Source organism: Phocoena phocoena, chromosome 8 (genome assembly GCF_963924675.1).
Source record: "Phocoena phocoena chromosome 8, mPhoPho1.1, whole genome shotgun sequence".
Classification (NCBI taxonomy): domain Eukaryota; kingdom Metazoa; phylum Chordata; class Mammalia; order Artiodactyla; family Phocoenidae; genus Phocoena; species Phocoena phocoena.
Window position 1 is genome coordinate 24,095,112 of NC_089226.1, and position 16,569 is coordinate 24,111,680.

At 37.3% G+C, this 16,569-nt stretch overlaps 1 protein-coding gene across 1 annotated transcript in view; it reads right to left on the reverse strand.

Annotated features, from left to right (window-relative positions):
- DDX10 (DEAD-box helicase 10) overlaps positions 1-16,569 on the reverse strand; it is a 281,378-nt gene that overhangs the window by 177,401 nt on the left and 87,408 nt on the right. The window lies entirely within an intron of this gene.

The following is a 16,569-nucleotide window of genomic DNA, read 5'->3' on the forward strand; positions in this document are numbered from 1 at the left end:
AAGTTCCCAGATCTCAATAATATGACACTAAGGGTGTATATACAAACATCCCAATTCAGAACAAAGTAAATGAAGAATAACAGGTCAATGTTTATTTACATGGTTGGTCTGAGAACTCCCTACCCATCAAGAAAATAACCTGAGTGAAGTCTGGGATACTTCAGGTGCCAGAACAAATACAAAACAGTTCCAGGGGAACATATATGCAAACTAGAGCACACAGAATTACCACAGCGGAAGGTAGTCTGAAGACAGCTTCAGAATACAAAATTATAAAACACACATGGAAACAATCCATCATCATAAAAAAGAACAACCAGAGCAAGGCCAATTGGCCAGCTAGGTGGCGGAGTAGAAGGACATGTGAGCCCACCCCTTCTTGCAAAAACACCAAAATCACAACTAACCGCTGAAAAAACATCAACAAAAGAAATGCTGAAATCTACCAAAAAAGACACCTTACATCCAAAGAAAACGAAAAGCCACAACAAGATAGTAGGAGGGAAGCAATCGCAATAAAATCAAACTCCATGCCCGCCAGGTGGGTGACCCACACACTGGAAAGTAATTATACCACAGAAGTTCTCTCACAGGAGTAAAAGTCCTAAGCCCCACGTGAGGCTTCCCAGCCTGGGTGTCTGGCAACAGAAGGAGGAGCCCCTAGGGAATCTGGCTTTGAAAGTCAGTGGGGTTTGATCGCAGGAATTCCACAGGACCAGGGGAAACAGAAACTCCACTCTTGGGAGGGTACACACAAGGTCCCATGCACACCAGGACCCAGGGGAAAATACAATGACCTCATAAGAGACTTGGCCAGACACACCTGCTAGTATTGGAGCGTCTCCTGTGGAGGCAGGGGGTGGCTGTGGCTCCCTGTGGGGACAAATACACTGGTAGCAGCAGTTCCAGCAAGTACTCATTGACATGATCCCTCCTGCAGGCCACCATTTCCTCCCCAAGACCTAGCCCCACCCAGCAGTCTTAAAGCTCCCAGTGCTGGGCCACCTAAGGCCAAACAACAAAAATGGAGGGAACAAAGCTCCATACATCAGCAGACAAGCTACTTAAAGTCTTCCTAAGCACAGCCCTGCCCACCAGAGGGACAAGACCCAGCTCCAGCCACTAGTGGGCAGAAACCAGACCCTCCCACTGGGAAGCCTGCATGAGACTTAGACATCCACCAGAGGATAGATAGCAGAAACAAGGAGAACTACAATCCTGCAGCCTGCAGAATGGAAACTGTAATCACAGAAAGTTAAAATGAGACAGCACAGGAAAATATTCCAGATGAAGGAACAAGATAAAACCCCAGAAGACCAACTATTTGAAGTGGAGATAGGCAATATACCAGTAAAAGAATTCAGAGTAATGATAGTGAAGATGATCCCAAGATCTCAAAAAAAGAATGGAGGCACAGATCGAGAAAAGGCAAGAAATGTTTAACAAAGACCTAGAAGTACTAAAGAACAAACAAGCAGAAATGAACAATACAATAACTGAAATGAAAAATACACTAAAAGGAAACAGCAGAGTAAGTGAAGCAGGAGAACGGATAAGTGACTGGGAAGACTGAATGGTGGAAATCACTGCCATGGAACAGAATAAAGAAAAAGAATGAAAAGAAATGAAGACAGTCTAAGAGACAACATTAAACGCACCAAGATTTGCATTATAGGGGTCGCAGAAGGAGAAGAGAGAGAGGAATGACCTGAGAAAATATTTAAAGAGATAACAGCTGAAAACTTCCCTAACATGGGAAAGGAAACAGTCACCCAAGTTCAGGAAGCACAGACAGTCCCAGGAAGGATAAACCCAAGGAGAAACATGCCAAGACACGTAGTAATCAAATTAACAAAAATTAAAGACAAAGAAAAAATATTAAAAGCAACATGGGAGGGCTTCCCTGGTGGCGCAGTGGTTGAGTTCGCCTGCCGATGCAGGGGACACGGGTTTGTGCCCCAGTCTGGGAAGATCCCACGTGCCACGGAGCAGCTAGGCCCATGAGCCATGGCCGCTGAGCCTGCGTGTCCGGAGCCTGTGCTCCGCAACAGGAGAGGCCACAACAGTGAGAGGCCCGCACACCGCAAAAAAAAAAAAAACAAGGGAAAAGCAACAAATAACATACAGGTAACTCTCATAAGGTTATCAGCTGACTTCTCAGCAGAAACTCTGAAGGCAAGAAGGGAGTGGAATGATATATTTAAAGTGATGAAAGGGAAGAACCTACAACCAAGAATACTCTACCCAGTAAGGCCCTCATTCAGATTCGATGGAGAAATCAAAAGCTAAGAGAACTCAGAACCACAAGACCAGCTTTGCAACAAATGCTAAAGGAACTTCTCTAAGTGGAAAAGAAAAGGCCACTACTAGAAATAAGAAAATTACAGATAGAAAAACTCACTGGTAAAGGCAAACATAAAGTAAAGGTAGGAAATCATCTGTACACAAATATGTTATCAAAACCAGCAATTGTGAGAAGAGGAGAGTACAAATGCAGGATACTGGAAATGCATTTGAAATTAAAAGATGAGCAATTTGAAACAATCTAGGTTATCTACAGACTACTATATCAAAACCTCATGGTAACCACAAACCAAAAATCTACAATAGATACACACACAAAAAAGAAAAAGAAATCCAAAAGAACACTGAAGTTAGTCATCAAATCACAAAGAGAACAAAAAAGGGAAGAAAAAGACCTACAAAAACAAATCCGTAACAATTAAGAAAATAGCAGTACAAACATACATATTGATAAGTACCTTAAATGTAAATGGATGTAATGCTTCAACCAAAAGACACAGACTGGCTGAACGGATACAAAAACGAGACCCATATATATGCTGCCTACAAGAGACCCAATTCAGATACATACAGACTGAAAGTGAGGGGATGGAAAAAGGTATTCCATGCAAATGGAAATCAAAAGAAAGCTGGAGTAGCAATACTCATGTTAGACAAAACAGACTTTAAAATAAAGACTGCTACAAGAGACAAAGAAGGACACTAAATAATGATCAAGGAACCAATCCAAGAAGAAGATAAAACAACTGTAAATATATGTGCACCCAACATAGGAGTACCCCAATATATAAGGCAAATACTAACAGCAATAAAAGGAGAAATCAACAGTAACACAATAATAGTGGGGGACTTTAATACCCTACTTTCATCAATGGACAGACCATACAGACAGAAGATCAATAAGGAAACACAGGTCTTAAATGATACATTAGACCAGACGGCTTTAATTGATATTTATAGAGCATTCCATCCAAAAGGAGCAGAATACACATTCTTCTCAAGTGGACATGGAACATACTCCATGACTGATCACATGCTAGGCCTCAAAGTGAGCCACAGTAAATTTAAGAAAATTGAAATCATATCAAGCATCTTTTCTGAGCACAAACACTATGAGATTAGAAATCAACTACAAGAAAATAACTGTAAAAAACAGAAACACATGGAGGCTAAACACTATGCTACTAAACAACCAATAGACCACTGCTGAAATCAAAGAAGAAATCAAAAAATACCTAAGACAAATGAAAATGAAAGCACAATGATCCAAAACCTATGGGACGTGGCAAAAGCAGTTCTAAGAGGGAAGTTTACAGTGACACAATCTTACCTCAGGAAACAAGAAAAATCACAAATAAACAACCTAACCTTGTACCTAAAGCAACTAGAGAAAGAACAAACAAAACCCAAAGCTCATAGAGGGAAAGAAATCATAAAGATCAGAACAGAAGTAAATGAAATAGAAATGAAGAAAACAATAGAAAAGATCAATGAAACTAAAAGTTGGTTCTTTGAATAGATAAACAAAATTGATAAACCTTTAGCCAGACTCCAAGAAAAAAAGGGAGACAGCTCAAATCAATAAGGTTAGAAATAAAAAAGGAGACGTTATAATGGACACCAAGAAATACAAAGGATAATAAGAGACTACTACAAGCAACTATATGCCAATAAAATGGACAACCAAGAAGAAATGGACAAATTCGTAGAAAGGTACAATCTCCCAAGACTGAACCAAGAAGAAATAGAAAATATGAACAGATCAATCACAAGTACTAAAATTGAAACCATGATTTAAAATCTTCCAACAAACAAAAGTCCAGGACCAGATGGCTTCACAGGCAAAGTCTATGAAACATTTAGAGAAGAGTTAATACCTATCCTTTTGAAACTATTCCAAAAAATTGCAGAGGAAGGAACACTCCCAAACTCATTCTATGAGGCTACCATCACCCTGATAACAAAACCAGATAAAGATACCACAGAAAAAGAAAATTATAGACCAATATCACTGATGAACACAGAGCAAAAATCCTCAACAAAATACTAGCAATCTGAATACAACAATATATTAAAAGGATCATACACCATGATCAAGTAGGATTTTTCCCAGGAGTGCAAGGATTTTTCAATAACCACAAATCAGTGTGATATACCACATCAACAAACTGAAGAATAAGAACCATATGATCATCTCAATAGATGCAGAAAAGCTACTGACAGAATTCAACAACCATTTACGATAAAAACTCTCTAGAAAGTGGGAGTAGAGGGAATCTACATCAACATAATAAAGGCAATACCTGACAAAACTACAGCTACCATCATACTCAACAGTGAAAAGCTGAAAGCATTTCTTGTAAGGTTAGGAACAAGACAAGGATGTCCACTCTCACCACTTTTATTCAACAGAGTTTTGGAAGTCCTTAGCCACAGCAATTAGAGAAAAAAAAGAAATAAAAGTAATCCAAATTAGAGAAGAAGAAGTAAAAATGTCACTGCAGATGACATGATATTATACATAGAAAATCCTAAAGATGCTACCAGAAAACTACTAGAGCTCATCAATGAATTCAGTAAAGTTGCAGGATACAAAATTAATACATAGATACCTGTTGCACTTCAATACACTAACAACAAAAGATCAGAAAGAAAAATTAAAGAAACAATGCCATTTACCACTGCATCAAAAAGAATAAAATACCTAAGAATAAACCTACCTAAGGAGACAAAAGACCTGTACTCCGAAAACTATAATGTGCTGATGAAAGAAATCAAAGATGACACAAACAGATGGAAAGATATACCATGTTCTTGGATTGGAAGAATCAATATTGTCAAAATGATTATACTACCCAAGGCAATCTAAGATTCAATGCAATCTCTATCAAATTACCAATGGCATTTTTCACAGAACTAGAACAAAAAAATCTTAAAATTTGTATGGAGACACAAAAACCCTGAATAGCCAAAGCAATCTTGAGAAAGAAAAATGAAGCTGGAGGAATCAGACTCCCTGACTTCAGACTATACTACAAAGCTACAGTCATCAAAACAGTATGGTACTAGCACAAAAACAGAAATGTAGATCTATGGAACAGGATAGAAAGCTGAGAAATAAATGCACACACCGACGGTCAATTAATCTACAGCAAGGGAGACAAGACCATACAACGAAGGAAAGCAGTCTCTTCAATAAATGGTGCTGGGAAAACTGGGCAGCTACATGTAAAAAAATGAAATTAGAACATTCTTTAACACCATACATAAAAATAAATTCAAAATGGTGACCTAAATGTAAGACCGGATACTATAAAATTCTTAGAGGAAAACATAGGCAGAACACTCTTCGACATAAATCACAGCAATATCTTTTCCAAGCTGTCTCCCAGAGTAATGGAAATAAAAACAAAAATAAACAAATAGAACCTAATTAAAATCAAAAGCCTTTGCACAGCAAAGGAAACCATAAATGAGGTGAAAAGACAACCCACAGAATGAGAGATAATATTTGCAAATGATGCAACCAACAAGGGATTAGTCTCCAAAATTTATAAACAGTTCACATGGCTCAATATCCAAAAAACAAACAACCCAATCAAAAAATGGGCATGGAATTCCCTGTCAGTCCAGTGGTTAGGTCTGCACACTTCCACCTGGGGCCCAGGTTCAATCCCTGGTCGGGGAACTAAGATCCCACAAGCCACGCGGTGCAGCCAATTAAAAAATAAAAGAAAATGTTAACTCATCAAGGAAAAAAAAGGGCAGAAGACCGAAAATAGACATTTCAGCAAAGAAGACATACAGATGGCCAAGAGGCACATGCAAAGATGCTAAACATCTTTGCTAATTATTAGAGAAGTGCAAATGAAAACTACAATGAGCTATCACCTCACACCAGTCAGAATGGCCATCGTCAAGAAATCTACAAACAATAAATGCTGGAGAGGGTGGAGAAAAGGAAACCCTCCTACACTGTTGGTGGGAATGTAAATTGGTACAGCCACTATGGAGAACAGTATGGAGGTTGTTTAAGAAACTAAAAATAGGGCTACCATATGACCCAGCAATCCCAATCCTGGGCATATATGCAGAGGAAAACATAATTCAAAAGGATACATGCAGCTCAATGTTCATTGCAGCACTGTTTACAATAACCAGGACATGGAAGCAACCTAAATGTCCATCGACAGATGAATGGAAAAAGAAGATGCAGTACATATATACAATGGAATACTTATTACTCAGCCATTAAAAAGAATGAAACAATGCCATTTGTAGCAACATGATGGACCTAGAGATTATCATACTAAGTGAAGTAAGTCAGACAAAGACAAATATCATATGGTTTCACTTATACGCAGAATCTTAAAAAAAAAATTAATACAAAGGAACTTATTTACAAACACTCACAGACTTAGAGAACTAACTTACGGTTACCAGGGAGGAAGGATGCGGGGGAGGGTTAGATTGGGAGTTTGGGATTGACACGTACACACTGCTATGTTTAAAATAGATAACCAACAAGGACCTACTGTATAGCATAAGGAACACAGCTCAATATTCTGTAATAACCTAAATGTGAAAAGTATTTGAAAAAGAATAGATACATGTATAACTGTATCACTTTGCTGTACACCTGAAACTAATACAACATTGTTAACCAACTATGCTCCAATATAAAATAAAAATTTTATAAACAATAAATAAAAATAAATAAATAAAAAAGAACCACACACAAAACACAGTGGTTTATATTCCCAGGAAATCTGGATAATAGAATCATGTGATAGAGACTGAAATAAGTTTAAAATTTATTAAACATATGAGAAGAAATTAACATAAGAAAAAAGTATATTTTTAAGGGTAGATTAGAAAAGAATCAAATATAACTTACTGGAATAAAAAATGGGCACTGAAATTTAAGCTTCAGTGGTTGGGCTAAACAGTAAATTAGATACAGATATAGATAGTAGAGATGGATTCGAAGATAAATCTGAGCAATTAAACAGAAGGCAGCACAGAGATATAGGAATGAAAAATATGAAAAGGAGATTACAAGACATGGAGAACAAAATAAAAAGACAACATATGTTAACTTGGAGTTTCAAACAAGAAAATAATATTGAAAATTTTCCAGAATTGACAACAGAGGCAAATCCTAAGATATAGGAAGTATGAATCCCAATCAGTGAACCCCCAGAAAAAATCAGAGTCAAACTACTACAGAAGGATGACAATTAGACTAACATCGGCAACAGCACAAGCTGGAAGACAGTAGGATAATATCCTGAGGCTAACAAGGGTAACTGTCATACCCAACCAAACTAATATTTACAGAAGAAATATTTACTACTATCACGTCCTCACTGAAATAAGTACTAAGTGGTATTTTGAAAGGAAATTAAATCAAAAAGAAGAAAATGGGGCACTAGAAAGACATCAGCAAATAAATAAATGTGCAGGTATAAATAATAAGTATTGCTACCCAAGAGGGAGAGTAACAACTAATGCTGGAGGCTTAAAATATGCAAAACTAAAATACTGAACATAATAACATTGGAGTTGGAAAAGTGAAGAGTTAAAGTGTTCCAAAGGTCTCACATTGTACAAGAGGAGGGTAGAGAAAATGGTTAGCTTTATATTTTTTTAAATTTGCATCAGATCAGCCTAATTCTTTTTATTTTTATTTTTATTTTTGGCAGTGTTGGGTCTTTGTTGCTATGCACAGGCTTTCTTTAGTTGCTGTGAGTGGGGGCTACTCTTCATTGTGGTGTGCAGGCTTCTCATTGCAGTCGCTTCTCTTGTTGTGAAGCAGGGGCTCTAGGCGCGTGGGCTTCAGCTGTTGTGGCACGCAGGCTCAGTAGTTGTGGCTCACAGGCTCTAGAGCGCAGGCTCAGTAGTTGTGGTGCATGGGCTTAGCTGCTCCATGGCATGTGGGATCTTCCCAGATCAGGGATTGAACCCATGTCCTCTGCATTGGCAGGCGGATTCTTAACCACTGCACCACCAGGGAAGCCCCAAAATGGTTAACTTTAGACTTAGTTAAATTAAGTACGTGTTTATCATACCAAGGGAAGCCAAAAGTTTGAATATTTAAGATAACCAGGTACACGTAACAAACTAAAATATATGACAGTATGCTGAAAGCCAACAAATATGTGTGGATACTAATATAAACCCCTCTGTGTTTCACAAACTCCCACTCTTCCGCAGAGTATTTCACGCATTGTATATAACAAGTGCCCACTTGACATATGAGACAATGAGAGTGCCATTTTCGATCCATATAATATTGCAAAAAGCTTAGATTAATATTTTCTTCTTGTACCCCAATGAATTATCCTGCTCTTTACTTTGCCAAGGTAGAGATATATGCCCAGGATTCTACAGTAGGGACAGCTTCCCCAGATATTCACATAATAAACCGTGAATTAACTAAGCAAAGAACGGGTTAAGTGACGTGTGTTCCAAAGAGATGTAAGAGCATGAGTAAAAGCCAAAGGGATAAAACAGCATGGTTTGTGTAGGAAAACTAAAAGCAGTTTGAAATTTGCAGTTCTGAACTGCTAGGGCACAAAGCTCATCTCCCAGGCATTCACTTCTAAAAACCAACAGGAGACATCCTTATCTCTAATGCAGGAGATAAAGCTGCCAGTGGATCCCAGTCTCTTTTCCACCTTCCTCTCCTCACAGTAATCAGTGTCCGTCCGGTACTCACCATATGTGAAGATGCCTAAATTGGAAAGTAGACAGGGTTTTACTGTTTGGCCCCAAAGGAACATGAAATCTGAGTTCCATTTTATTGCACAAAATGAATTTCCAGGGCTTCCCTGGTGGTGCAGTGGTTGAGAGTCCGCCTGCCGATGCAGGGGACACGGGTTTGTGCCCGGGTCCGGGAAGATCCCACATGCCGCGGAGTGGCTGGGCCCGTAAGCCATGGCCACTGAGCCTGCGCGTCCGGAGCCTGTGCTCCGCAACGGGAGAGGCCACAACAGTGAGAGGGCCGCGTACCGCAAAAAAAAAAAAAAAAAAAAAAAAAAAAGAATTACCATTGCACAGACACACTTTTACAACGCCTTTTCTCAGAATGTATCTCAGTATAATACGAGTAATCAAGATAGTGACTTTCAATAAGTAGTAATACAATTCCATAGACTGCTGAAAGCATATATACACTATTGGTGATACATAAGATGAGGCCCATATTGCTTAGTGCCTAATATTGCTTTCCCTTTCACTCTCCAAAATGAAAGCTAAAACAGCTGGCACCCCAAAAGTGGAAGTAAGATTCTCTTGCCCCAACAATTGCTTAATAGACATCAGGCAATTAGCACCCATTACTTAATAAAGAGTTCACAAAGTAATTAAGTTTTCCATACTCTTGAAGTCAAACTGAAGCTTTTAATCAACAAACAACTGAAGCTTTTAATCAACAAAATCCTAATGGTTGCACTCCAGCCTAGGCAATTAATTACTCTGTACCAACCTTCTTAAATTGTATTCAGTTGTTTATTCATGTATTTGTTCACTCAGTCAGTCATTCAATTAGTCAATGAGTGTTAACTATGTACTGGGGTGGGCGGGGGGGAGGATTTCCCTGGCAGTCCAGTGGTTAAGACTCTGCACTGCCAATGCAGGGAATGCAGGTTCCATCATCCCTGGTCGGGAACTAAGATCCCACATGGCATGCAGCTCGGCCAAAAAAAAAAAAAAACTAGGCATTGGTGCTGCCATCTCGTGATGAAAACAGATGTTCCTTCCCAATACGACATAACACTTCCCCAGCTTGTTACTATTTAATCTCAAGAACCATGACTTTCATTAACTAAAATTCTCTTCATATTGTTTTGTTTAAAATTCTGAGTAATACAAATAAGACACACACCCAAGTACCTATAATGTAAGTTTGTTCCAAATCTAAACAATTGGGATAAGAAAACACACACTTACACAGTAGGTGTTCAATAAATGTCTGTTAATATCAATTATGATCATAAAAAAGATCTAAAATACACAGTAATTAGCTTGTAATGGTTTTCAAGCAAGTGTCCAAAGTCACGTGTGTATAAAGTGCTACTTTTATCTAGATTATGTACTTGAATGAGGTAAGAAATTTTTTTAAATCCTATACTACCTTTGTTTCTATTTTAACTGTCATCATGAAAAGAAACTACAGATTTGTCATTATGAAGGAATAACCAGGAATATGTAATATTAGATACATGGTACAAAATGTATTAATTTACTTCTTTTTGACAAATACTGCTGGGTTCTGTGAGGGATATAAAGGCAAACAAGACATATTGATAGTTCTGCCCTCATAAGCTTATAATCTAGTGGAGGAAAAAAAGATACAAAGATAACAGAAACAAAGGAAAATACAATCGAACTATAAATGTAGAGGCCCATGTATTATTATATTGAGGAAAATACCCAATTCAAAATCATTTTTTAAGTAAAGCTTTAAGTAAGTAACATCAATTAAATTTAAGTAAGGCTGTGCTGAAGTAAAGCATACAACTGTGGCTTTCACTGATCACTAAATTTTGTAGGCATCTATGATTCAATACTCCAACTAATTAATAAGAAACCATTTAAATTTCCTTAAAACATGGTCAAATTCATCAACAATTTAAGGTTCTTTACAGCATCACATGGCCCAATCTTCCACTCCATTCAAAACCCTCTCAGTGTATGTAAAGGCAAAAGCACACAATTAAATGATTGTTGAATTGCAGAGTTGACTTAATAGAAAATCTCACCTATTTAGGCACAGATCATCATTTTGTGATGCTCACATGAAAAATAAAGTACATGAACAAATGTCAAAGATCATGGTTAATAATATATTTTACAATGCAGAAGTAAACTGGCATCTATAAAATACAGAATGACTCCTGGATTTAATATGAGGTTGTCAAATTTCTCAAACTGCAGTCAAAATATTTTATTTCCTTTAGACAGCTGAAGTGAAACTATAGCTTACAAATATTTTTCTAGGCTTAAAGACAGAGCACTGAATTTACTTAAAAACTAATAGCACCTTGTCAACATTTCTAAAAGAGCGGTAATTTTCTAAAGCTACAGTATACAAAACTTGAATGCTAGTGTTTTTCTTATCCTTATTCGAAGACTATGACTAATTGTATATAGGTTATTCAATGAAGGGACAATATGAGGATGTAGCATAAAACTAAAGCAGTCTACTTTTTAAATTCAGTAGCACTGTAGCTCTTTTGACACTTCCACTGACTTTAAGTAAGTAATAGATTGTTACATTCATTGCCTCAGAGTCTCAGAGTCAAGGTACAAATCTACCTTGTGGAACTGGCAAAGTATTATAACTGTAGATTTCTCCATCTTTCAGGTCTACTAAGAAATTTTGCTTTCTTCAAAATATTTTAAATTACTCTGAAGGTCAATTACAATCTTGCATGAAAGTTAATATCTTACTAAAAACAAGGAAACAAAAATAAAAGTTTAAATTGCAATCCAAGTAGTTTTTTTTCATTTGCATGTCCTATCTGATAGAATATATTATTAAAGAGCATGCTTTTTATCCCAAAGCTAATAGAATGAATTTTAGGTTTAACTTTATGCTGTTATTTATACTAGAATCACCATAAATATGACAGTTCAAACGTCATTTTATCTAATTACTTATTCATTGTTTATAATCAATTTTCAAATCATTATGGATTTTTAAGAGACAAAGTCAAGGAAAGCATACTAAAAAATGCATCCCATGCCCTATCTCAGTCCGCTTCAAATTAAACTTTTTATTTCTTATATTCATAGTATCAAGGTAGTATTTTTTTTGTTCTTTTCCCAAGCTTTGTTTTTGTTGTTTTGCTTGTTGAATGTCCTCTTAATTTACAATGTCTCCTTGCAAACATTAGTGAAATTGATCTGTGTTGTAGTGAAATTTTTAAAAACTAACTTCAGTATGTAATTTCTCTCTTCTCTCCCACACCAAAATGAATTAATAACCTTTGTAAACGTCTCTCTCACTCTTCATCTTGTGTTCTACTTGGCTAAACAAAAAACTCCCTGGAAGGGATGATATTTCTTTGATGTTGTGTTTGACTCTTCCATAAAATTGAAAGAGGCAAACTTCATTTTGCTGCTCATCTAACACAATATATACCGCCCTGCAAAAGCAGTTCTCAAACATGAGTGTGGAGTTATAAAGATGCACTAAAATACAAAGTTTTTTATTCAAAACCTACCACAGGCTTTAGACGTTTTGCCTTCAAAACAAAAAAGGTTTATTTCCACAATTCTCATAATTTTCACTCTTTCTTTTTACTTAGTCAATAAAGTAATAAAAGCACCATATTTTCAATGGTTAATATTTATCAATTTCTATTTTCTGCAAATTAGAATATGAGGAAACGCAGCATATTCTCTGAATATCAGCTATTCTTATATAAATTTTAAACCTGAACTGTTCAATGCAGTATTACTAAGCAGAGAATGTTTGTTGAGAATGGAAACCCTTTGCTTTTTACTATACATACATTTTGAGCAGAGTCAAATATTTTCTCTCCCATTTATTCCTTTATATCCACAATTAAAATAGAACCTACCATCCAATGATTAACAACTCAATTTAAAAATTCAATTTTAAAAGTCTACTGTCCTTCACGGGGAGGGGGAAGGGTAAGCTGGGACAAAGTGAGAGAGTGGCACTGACATGTATACACTACCAAATGTAAAATAGATAGCTAGTGGGAAGCAGCCACATAGCACAGGGAGATCAGCTCAGTGTTTTGTGACCACCTAGAGGGGTGGGATAGGGAAGGTAGGAGGGAGACGCAAGAGGGAGGGGATATGGGGATATATGTATACGTACAGCTGATTCACTTTGCTATACAGCAGAAATTAACACAACATTGTAAAGCAATTATACTCCAATAAAGATTTAAAAAAAATAAAGTCTACTGTCCTTATACCAAATGACTTTGGTTATATCAAAGCACAACAATAAAACACTTCAAAAATACAAAGCTTTCTAGCCCTTTTAAAAATGAAGCCAAATACGCAGTGGTTGAGTCTACCTGCCGATGCAGGGGACACGGGTTCGTGACCCGGTCCGGGAAGATCCCACATGCCACGGAGCGGCTAGGCCCGTGAGCCATGGCCACTGCGCGTCCGGAGCCTGTGCTCCGCAACGGGAAAGGCCACAACAGTGAGAGGCCCGCGTACCGCAAAAAAAAAAGCCAAATAAATTCAACACTGGATAAAGCATGGTGCTCACCAATACAGAAAATCCTTAATATGGGTGCATTGCCAAGTGTTCAGCATCCCCTATATCTCTAATCAGTCTTGTTTATTAACACATTGTTTCTAGTAATAGAATGCCTTATGGATACTTTTTTTCAATGTTTAACTTACTATGGATTCTTGTGAAACCAAGTGGTGAGAGACTAGGTAAAGATAAACCCAAGTGCAGATGACCTTCATAACGGCCTGTGCAATTAGACATCAGTGCCATCCCCCTTCATCAGAGGAACTATCAACTTCTTCTCAATATAACTGCTACAGTGCAGTCCAGTCTGGCAGCAGTGGAACTGAAACCAGAGGAAGAACAGCACTAGCGCCCTCTTTGAATCTGTTAACCGAGCACCTGCTCTGCCTGTCATGGCGATTTTTGTCAAGGACACCCAGCTCCTGCTCTACAAAGAGGCATGCACTACGGTGAAGGAATCAGTGTGTTCAAGAACACAGAGGCAGCAAAACATAAGAGAGAACAAGATCCATATGTACCACAGTTGTTTTTGTTTTGTTTTGTTTTGGGTTTTTTTTGCGGTACGCGGGCCTCTCACTGTTGTGGCCTCTCCCGTTGAGGAGCACAGGCTCCGGACGCGCAGGCTCAGCGGCCACGGCCCACAGGCCCAGCCACTCCGCGGCATGTGGGATCTTCCCGGACCGGGGCACGAACCCGTGTCACCTGCGTCGGCAGGTGGACTCTCAACCACTGCGCCACCAGGGAAGCCCACCACAGTTGTTTTGTGACTAGAATTTATTTCTTTGAAGCATGGTACTAAAACTCAAAGATATTTTAATGGGAATCAAATTATTCTATACGCAAGGAAAGAAAGCTGGCAGAACCTATTTTCAACATTTTAAGGAATCACACTGTTCTAAGAAAGGGAAAAGGAAAGGAATGCTCACTGGCAGCCAAATAGACAGTGTTCTCCATGGGAAGGTGGAATAAAATAATGTATAAAATGAGGGTAGAAATGCACATAATTTTTGTATACATGTCCCCCAAAAATGAGACCACTGATATAGACATTACTTTGCTTTCTTCTGACTTTAATCAGGATCATTTACTTACCTCCAACAAGGTAAGATCTGCCTTATCCACACGAGACCAATTTAAAGGTATTTTGAGAATCTCTGTCTCACAGGACCTTTAATTTAGTAATCACGTTCCATTCGTCTAGAAGACCTCTAGTTGACCAGTAGGTTATGTCCTGCTTTCAGAAATTCCTGCCTAGGTTTTCAATCCTTGTTCCCCAGTTTTTAAGCCTGGGTTCCTGATCTAGACTGATAATACCCAATTCTCATCATAACTGTGATACCACAAATGGAAAAGGATATATTTATTATCCTGAATCCCTAGTTTGTGTGTGTGCTTGCTTGTTTTCACAAAAACAGTATAAATGAACCACACTGTTTGCGTGGCAGCACAACCCTGAAAAAGGGGAAAGTAACTCAAGGAGGAATAACTACCCATTCTGTTGAGTTTTGTTACCTAAATTGGGACTGCTGATATATTTCCACCTCACTGGTACACATCTGTCTTATATATTTGAGCATCTCACTCCACAACAAGTAAACCAAATAAAAATATCCCCAAGCATTGGAAATTTAGAGCAAGGAAGGAAGCTAAGAGATTATCTATCTAGTCCAACCCTCTTCTGTCTTCTAAGACTGAAAACAGAAATTAAAAGTCAAGTTTAAAACCTTAAATACCAATTTGATCAAGGTCAGCAACAAAGTTTATGAACTTAAACTGGTATGCAAATCATACTTTGAGGAGCATTGCTTTAGAACAAAACAGACAATACTTTGGGGATTCCTAGTTTCTTTATCTTGCTACCAAAGATGCTCTGAGAATATCTGTCTAAAAGCAGAACACACTACACTTCTAAATAAGTCCTTGTATTTGTCAATCTAGCAATCCTATTCAGAAAATGAAATGAACTAGTTAAAGTAATCCACACTGACTTCTAACATTCATTCCTTTTTTTACCCTATGTTGCTCACATCTATTTAATAAGATCTAGAATTTTCACTAAAGATGAAGGCTAGCTTGCCAGTTTTTTCACTGCCAGAATCTACCTCAATTTTTAAAAAAATTTATTCACTCTGTGCCATTCTTCTAACTTCTAGCACTTTTAAAAAAATAAATTCTCAAGTATTATTCAGTGACTATGAATATACCAACAATTCTCTTTAAAAGCCAAGCATATAATTCAGTGATGCCAAAAACAACAATGCCTTCATTGTTTTAGGGAGAGGTGAATGGTATTGGGGCGGAGGGTGGGGGGTGTGTGTGTATGAAAAGAAATCCATGTACGGCTCATACACAGAAAATGGCAAGTTCCTGGAATAATACATTAATCCAAATGCTTAAGTATTTAAGTTTAGTTCAGTTGAAATCAGTTGAAATGGAAATATGTGGTAAATGAATGGAAACAAGGGTCATAAACTTAGGAGAAAGGCGGGCATTTTTAGACCAGTTTAGGTTTAAACTCACCAAATTAGACTATTTTTTAACTTTAAATAAAACTTTTTATCACAATAAGACAGAGTATTAAAACTGACTTCCAGAATTGTCCAAATTATTTTTTAACATGATTTAAATTTTTTTCACATTTCTTTAACTGTCAAGTTTTCATTGGTTAAGTTTATCCAAAATACTAAATTTTCATTTTAGAACTCAGTTTGTACTTATACACCAGAGTGCCCCAAAATTGATCCAGGTTCACCAGGATGCCTTTCTCTAAGCCCTAATGGCTTATAACTTCCCTTTAAAATGAGTATCTTTTAATTAAGTTGTCATTCAAAAAGATAATCTGGAGAAAAAATTATGAATTAAATACCTATAAATTCTTCTTCATTTCTGTTACAGTGTAGTAATGTATCATCTAATTTATAGTGGTCTATCAACTAAGTAAGACTTAGTTTCTTGTTCTCAGATATAGTTGACTGCAACTCACAAAGCAACAGCTGGCTGAAGTACAGAAT